This window comes from Panicum virgatum, chromosome 7K, assembly GCF_016808335.1.
Source record: "Panicum virgatum strain AP13 chromosome 7K, P.virgatum_v5, whole genome shotgun sequence".
NCBI lineage: Eukaryota > Viridiplantae > Streptophyta > Magnoliopsida > Poales > Poaceae > Panicum > Panicum virgatum.
The window spans coordinates 26780036-26788924 of NC_053142.1; positions in this window are offsets into that span (position 1 = coordinate 26780036).

Consider the following 8889-nt stretch of genomic DNA (forward strand, 5'->3'; position numbering starts at 1 on the left):
GAAGGAAGATTAGGGAGCCTTGAGCCCCCTATGATCCCGACACCCTAGGTAATACAAGAACAATGGAGAAGATACATCATTGGAGCCATGCTATTCGCTGGTGGATCAATGGTGATGAACTTGAAGCCTGGGGATACACAACACGATGCTCAAAGACCACAAGATCAAGGTCATCAACATCTCCGGATCAATTCACAAGAAGGTACTGATTGCATCTAAATTCTGCAAGGCCTCTGAAGAAAGAAACAGAATATTTTTGGATATTAAGGAGCCCCATGAAATTCTGGTTCCAACAAATCAAAAACCAAGTCAATCGAAGATTCCTACAAGCGGTTATAGCCAAAACATCGGTCGTGCATTCTGAAATTTTCTAGACAGCACGCAGTGCTGAATTGAAATGGGCATAACTCCTTCATTCGAGCTCCTTTAAGATGAATGACCACTCGTTGGAAATGTAATTTCATAAACTTTTCAATAGAGCTGTATTTTTGTATATGTTCTATTTTGGACGCAGGGGAAAATCCACAAATGAGAGGCGAAGAGCAACGTGACAAGAACAAGGTGAAGGAGATAAGGATGACAACAATGAAGAGGAGCTTGGGCTGTGGTTTCATCAAGCATACATGATCGAATTCAGAAGGTCAGGACAAAATAAGGGCCTCAAGGACATTGGCAAAGGAAGGCACGAGTGACAACATTCAACGCATGAAGATGTTAAGAGCGAACCACGATGGATTACGAAAGGCGACACAAATACAAGCTGCATGGACAATTCGAATTCTCGCGCGAAGGACCATGGCTTCACATCAATGAGAAAGTATGTGAGAAAGTCAAGCTCTATGACTTTAAATAAAGCGCTTTGAGGGAGGCAACCCGTTCATTTTATTTATCTATTTATCTATGTAAGACGACGATCTATATTGTGCTCTTAAATTGAACTCATCAAGTAACATTGTACCATTGCTCTAATAAATGCCACAACATCATGTTGTATGTTTTAATTTTTATTGAGAGAGCACTTTGTTATTTGATCTTGGAAAACTTGTAGACCCCTTTTGTGTGCCTATTAGTGTTTAGAGTATTTTTATTTGTGTCCTTTTAGAGGGAAGTATGAAGTGTTGCACTACCCTTGATTCTAAGCTTGTGGTTAATTAATCTAGTTTTGATTTTCTTTTTAGACCATCACCATGATCATGTTCATATTTATTTTATTCATACATTGCATCTTGCCGTCATATTTCTTTTTTCACTCCACACATGCTTTGCATATAGTTGGCTTGGTTACTACACTTAATATGATGAATGCTTTCATATCTATGTTAATGCTTCATGGGTATTTTTCCTTAGCAATCTTGTGTAAACGTGGCGTTTAAACTTGCTTGTGGACCATCATCATCTAATTTAATAAACCTTGCTAACTTCCATATTGCATTGGTTGGTATATAAGCTTTGCAATGCGCTTGGTTTTTCTTGTGCTACGAAGAATTATTGACCTCGGGATAAACATGGTGTTCTACCCTTGGTTAATAAATCTTTATGGCCAAGGGAAATTCAGCAACCTAGTTGTAAGCATGGTGCTTAGAATTAGGTGTAAACATTGTCTTTGCTTATGCACCTTCCTCTCATTTGCATACACACACCTCCCACTTGCATTCACATACACCCATTAGGTTTAATTTCACTAGACTAATTATGCCACACGTTAAGTATCTTAGGGGATGTTTTTGGTTTGTTGGCAATTATTTCTACTCCCAACTGTCACCTTGGGGGTAGATTATGCACTTGAATTGTTTTGCAGACACGACGATACGCTTTCATGAAAGGAAAAGAGGAGAAATTGAAGGACAATAAAGGCGACAAAAGTGAAGACACATAAAGACGAGCTCCGGATACGGAGAACAAGCTTCATCCTCTCCCGTGCCTAGCACAATTCTAAGCATGGGGGAACTGATGAGAAGAAGATCACGATCACTAGAAGATGCTAACTCTCCTTCTTCCATGCTAAGCACAATGCTTAAGCATGGGGGAGGCTGTGCTACAACTCTTCATAAGCATCAAAAGGTAAACCTTTCCTACACCTTCTCTTTGTCCATCTCTTTCTAAATGCCTGTGTATATAAGCCTTCGACCATAGACATGATGCAAACTTTGTATATCTCTCCCTATAATAACATGACTACTAGGAGTACAACCTAGATTTGTTTTTGTTTTCAATAAATGATAACCACCATCACCTTGAGCTCACCATGATGATATTCTTATATGCTCTTGCTTATGGAAAAGTGATGAAAGTTGCCGCTTTGTTTTACCTACACAATGTTATATGTGACTTGACTATTTGCTCTCTCTTAAAATAAACTTAAATTGACTAAATACCGGTTCGTTTATTTGTGGAGGTTAAATGACTAAATTCTAGACCCACATACTCTATGTAGCTCTTGGATTTAAGTTTACCGATGACCTTATATCTTGTATTGTTTAATTTGAAAACTTAATTCCTATGCTATCTACATTTGTGAATCTCTTGCAAAGTTCTACCTACCAAAGCCTATACATACATATTCTTTCATGATGAAACCTTTAGATTGCAAACTTATATTTTGATGAGTTGGATTAAGAATGATTTCTTTGGTATGAGACTAAGAAGCTGGTCATTCTATTTTTTATTTTGTGTAACCTTCTTTTTGCTAGCCTATTTATCCATGCATTGTGAGTTTCTACTTCGGGAATTTTGCAAACCTCGCTGGATATCCACCCTAAATCAAAAATATCTTTTTGTGATTACCTCCTTGACCACAACCCAATTTAAGTATGGATTATCATTTCGACGGAATCAAAAGAATCAAGGGCACCATATAAAGAAAAGTTTTGGGAGACAAAGCTCCCCGGAGATTCAAGCGGTTCTACGAAGAAGAAGGTGAATTTGAGATACTTACCATAACTAGTTGGTTCTCTCACTATTCATACTCAAGGACGAGAATTCGTTCAAGCATGAGGGGATGGCTAGGTAAGTATTCTATGTTATCAAAAGTTCTAAGGAGCAAAAAGAAAGAAAAAAAATAAAGAAAGAGAAAAATAGAAAAATGAAAGAAAAAGGAGAAGAATAAAATGCTCCTTAGCTCTTTTTGGCTTCATTAATTTTCCAAGTTACTTTGAAGAATTATTCCATACTCAAATTTTCCAACCATGTGCAATCCGATAACGAGAACTTCATTTGTGTCTCGGGATCATCCATTTGCCACTTGCACAAGTCCACCTATCTAAATGTGTGTGTTTCATCTTTCTCCTTCTCCAACATTATTTTCCAATGGCCTTTTTGACTAGTCTCGGTAATTCCATTAGATCTCTCTCTTAGTTTGATAATATTTCAAGTATAATGTTTTGCTAGGATTGTTTTTACCTACCAAGCTCCACATAAGCCTTCCACTTTTATATATGAGTAGAATAGGTTGAAGACAATCTAATATAGGCTTGAGCGACTTGATGAGATGAGTGTTTCCATGGTCTTTTGCAAGAGAACCTCACTTATGTTTGATATGCATTCTTTTGAAAACTCTTCACGATGAAACAAGGTAAAGGTTTGAAGTTCGCTTAAGTTTGAGAGTATTGTATTTATTTATTATTGTGGCTTGTTCTTTAATTGCTAGTCTATCTTCCATAATGAAAAAGTAGCCGGTCACAACATGAACTTAAATGCTAAAAACTTGAGAGAGCAATATGTCTTGTTATGTATGACTAAGTGCAGAGAGGACATTGAGGGGCAACGCTGATTTCTTTATAAGCAAAGCTCCTGGACTTACTCGAGGACGAGCAAGGTTTAAGCATGGGGGGAATGTTAGCGCTCCTTAAGTACCCATTTTATCCCTTGTTTATCCTTGATAATGGCATGAATTTAATATCAAAATCACTAACCGTCCTAACCCCGGCCTAATTATTAGTCATTTTCACATTTGCACATATATTTTGGAGGAACTTCGTTTTTGCAGGTTTTTGTCCTATTTTGGAGCATGAAATGGCGAGGCCTGTGATCGAGCGCTAACATGGAGAAAGACGAAGGCCAAAGCCCAAAGGAAGGACCAAAGCCCATATTGATTCGAAGCCCACTCATGCACATCCATCCTCCAAGAGAGCCCAAAGGACCAAGCCCACGAAGATGAGATTAAGATACTTCGGGATTAAGCAAAGCAAATGGAGATTTAAGGAAGGATTCTCTATCCTATCCTTTCCTCGAAGATATCTCCAAGATAACGACGTCTAAAGGGGTGCAATCGTGAAGGACATAAACTCTAGAAGATGCGAGGAGTCTACACGTGAAAGATCAGACCGAGGCGGGCCCGAAAGAAGGTAGGCCGGCCGGCCTAGGCCCATGAGCCGGCCGGCCTAGCCCGTTTCCGAGGCGGTTCGGCCTCCCCTTTGACTGCTGGCTTCCTCGGCTCATAAATAGCTCGCACCTTATTCAACGCGCGGCATCCATCCATCCAGAACTCGGCGAAAACCTAGGGCCAACACCGAAGGAGGCTAACAGCCGCCGAGAGTCTTTGAGGGTACCTAGGAGATGGCTTAGGCCACCCCTAGCCGCCATGGCCTCCCTGCGAGGTTGTGCCATGGTGGAGTTCGGGAGTCATCCCCAACATTCGTTGGGGGTATGTGGTCTACTTCAATGCATGCTTTCTTTCTCATATGTGATGCATCCATATGTTCATAGTAAGATTAGATCTATTCGTGGTGATTAGTCTATATCTTGCGGATATGTTGAGGTAGCGTGTTTTAGCTAGTTGGTTGATTACCCCGGTGTGGTGACAGCATGGCAGAGGGAAAAGTTCTAGCGATGACATGATGTTGAATAGGATCGATGGCGAGTACCATGGGAGTCGTTGCGCGGCCACCAAGAGGAGGAGCTTTGAGTAAGAGCACTTGGTGGGTGTTTGGGGTAAAGCTTTGGGAAACCTTAGGCGTCAACATGCACCTCGCACCGGCGACCTTGGGAAAGTAGGCCGCTTGCGAGCCGCCTTTCTGAGAGATGATTCTGTGTACCTTTAGTTGAGATGCAATCTATGTTTTGATCACCTTTTTGACTAGAACTATACCTAGAGACGATAGACCCTAGCTCCTTGGTTGTGTTATCTCATCTACGGTTGTGGGTGTGATGAACACTTATGCTTCATTCATATCTATCAAGTGTTCAGTTTATATGCAATCTATGCTTCATGTTAGGATAGATCCGTTAGATTAGATGGAAAACCTTAGGTAGTTCTTTGTCGATCCACGGATCGATAAACCTTGGGGGAGTACTCTAAGGGAAAAGCTACCACGATCCGTGCGCTTGCGGTACATAAATTGGGGCGCTAAGGAGCGTCAACAAGCTCTTGAGTAGATATGCTAGCATGATCAAATTATTTGAGAAAGTGTTAGCCAAAACAATAAAATTGGAAAGAGAAAACTCTTTTCTCAAAGATACATATGAACAACAAAAGTATCTACTTTATGTCATAAGTTGTTCACATGAGGAACTAAAATTGACTCATGAGGAGTTTAGTGTTGCTCATGAGAATTTGGTTCTAGACCATGCTTTACTCACTAACAAGCTTTCTAGTAAAGGAATTAAAACTAGTGAGAGCTCATCACATGGGTCAAAGGATCAATTGCAAAATATTGCTAACCCTTGTGATGTAGGCAAGAAGCATGTATCCGCCTCATGTGATGATTTGTTATCTATGCCATGTTCTTCACAATTAGATGCTTGTCCTACTTCTATGTCTTGAGAGACTAAACTCTTGAAGGAGAACAATGAACTTAAAAATGAAGTGAAGTATTTGAGCAACAAGATAGAGAGGTGGACAAAATCAAAAGTCACCCTTGAAAGCATAATAAAAAATCAAAGAAGTTTCGGTGACATGAGTGGCATTGGTTCCAACAAGAGCAAAGCCAAAGGCAAGAAATGGGGCAAGAATAAATATAATAGGAAGATGAAGAAGCAAGAAGAAATGAAGCTATCTCATTTCATGTGCTTTCAATGCCATGAGACGGGACATCTTGCAAATGGTTGCCCCAACAAAGAAAATCTCAAGTTGAAGAAGAAAGAAGAGAAGCTTAAACATGTCAAATGCTTCAAGTGCTGCACTTGGGGTTACCTCACCTCAATGTGTCCAACCAAGCAATTGGTCAAGTAACAAGAACCTCAACCAAAGTCATCCCAAGATCAAGTCAAGATCAACCATGAAAATCAAGTTGGTGACTTGAAGATGAAGAAGAAGAGAACGAGAAGGGGTGGAAAATGATCAAGGCATCAAATGCATATCCAAGATGCCAAGATGATGAGCAAGAACAAGATTCAAGAAAAGATGAAGGAAGTTGCTCACATCAAGTGCCATAGTTGTGCAACATTGGGCCACCTAGTTTCGAGTTGCCCAAACAAGTTTGAGAAGAAGGCTCAAGCAAACAATGAGAAGCAAGGCAATGGGAAGCATCAAATGAGCAAGGAAGAAAAGGCTAAACAAAAGAGAAGATGCTACTTATGCCGGGAAAGGGGACACATGGCTAATTCATGTCCCCTAGGTAACAATTGTAAGCCAATTTCAATTGATGCAAATATTATGCGTAGAAAGGATGGTAATGGTACCTCATTGGTTGCTATTACAAAACATCCCGCTATTCATACTAAGACATTGCCTAGGTTTGTTCTTCTAACTTGAGAGGACCCAACCTAGTTTGGGTACCATCAAAATGTGGATGAATGTGTGTAGGTACCAAAGGCATTGGAGGCTTGATTCAAATAAAATTTATATTTTTGATCTTATGATTGAATCAAGAAATTGAAGCTTTTTGCATATATATACAACCCAATGCCATGACAAGCTAATGAAGTCCAAAATGCTTTCAACATACAAGTGCAATTATCTCGTTGTGGGTGATTCATTGGATATATTTGATGGCTTGCAAATATTTGAGTTGAATCTTGCCTTTGGATGATCATGAGCTATCAAGGTATGATTATGTGTTGATCATTTCTGTTGGGTGTATATGAGTTGATTGAATTGGAAATATACACATGTTGCTTGCTATGAGAAGATTAAATGGATTTAATGATTAGCAATCAAATTTTGAGTTAGTTTGAATGGATATGATCATGAGATGACATTTAGTATGTGGTATAAATGGATATATGTCTTGTGATAGTATTCAAACAAGTTATCATCGAGTTTGATTCATATTTGTTGAAGTCTATCTCAATTGCTCAAATCTGTCATTTATTGAAAATCTGAGTGAGTTGAGAAGTTAGCCACATTTAGATGATCAAATCTATTTGGATGGGCTTGAAATTTGGTATGCATTATCTACACTTATAGTATGATGGCTGTGCAAAATTTCATGAGAATTGGATAAGAGATACTTCAGTTTTTGAGTGGAACTTGTCAACTACAGTACAACAGTTTTCAGCATATAATAGTGTGGGAAGATGTGAAATCTGGTACCAATCTAGAAGTTCAATGAAGCTCAAATTTTTATGACTGGTGGATGATTTGGTGTTACACATCTCCACCAAATTTCGTGACAATTGGATATGTACTTTGGGAGATATGGTTTATTCCTTGAAAAGTACAAAATCTGCCATATAAGTGAAAATTATTGGATTGATCAAGAGTCACTTAAATCTGTCATGATTATAAGTGATTGAGGCACCTATGTTTGATTTTGAATTGAGCTAGAAGCATGACAAGCTATGAGTATAAGGCCATTTGATTGAGGTGTATATTTGGAACACATTTGGTACTCAAGATTGATGATCAAGACCAAGCCTTTGGATGAAAATCGGTTTTGCAAGTTGAGAAATGAGCCAAGTGTCATTGACTTCACAAATGTGGCTTGAAATCTAGTGCATGTGCTATTTGGCTCTCTTATGCATCTTTTGGTTTGTATTTCTAGCATTTTTTGGTGCATTTTTGAGCTACTTTTGATTTTACAATGATCTTGCGTGTTTTATCAAAATTTCTTGATACAACATGTTTTTATTGCTTAATGGATGGTATTCATGCTGATTTTGCAATTTTTGGAAGTATTTATGAGCAATGATCCCAAATTCAAATTCAACTCGAGGACTTTCACTGGAGTTCTGGGCTGTCTAGAAAGTGTAATGCGGACAGTCCGCGGGTAAGAGGCGGACAGTCCGCAAGTGTGAAGGATTTTAGTCAGAGGCTCTGCAGAAACAGTGTTGGCAGCTGAAATGTAAGGCCGACGGTCCGCTCCATATCTACGGACGGTCCGCATGGGTTCGGTTACACCGGAATAGGGGCATGGCACTGGCGGACCGTCCGCGCCTGGCGTCGGTCAATCCGATAAGCATCGGTTACTCCGATGTGCAGTAAGTGGAACAAAAGGTGCCAACAGGGCACTTGCGGAGGGTCTGCTAGGGGATTGAGGACAGTCCGCCACAGCGGATTTCGAGCAGGCCCAGGAAGCCGAAGGCTTTTATGCATGTGTTCCAAGGAAGTGGTTATCTAAAGGACATCAAGGAGATGCTTAGTTGAAGCCATCTAATGGGTTGATCAAGAAAAGAAAGCAACATCCAAATAGAGAGATATTCAAATGGTATTTTCTCAAGCAAGCAAAGATCAAAAAGAAGAAGCAAGCCAACCACAACAAGATAGTGCACTTGATCATAAATAATTCTCAATTCATATGGGTGAAAGCATGGTACTCATATTGGCATTCTTTGTCTTCACCAAGCTATTATAATTGGACTTCATGATGCTAGTTGGAGAGCTAAATTGGAATCTAATGACTATCCTCTACTCCAACATAGCAAAGTGAAATTGCCTGACATATGCATTCATACTATGCTAAGGACATGATTAGTGTATATAGTCATATATAGTGATCATTCATGAAAAAT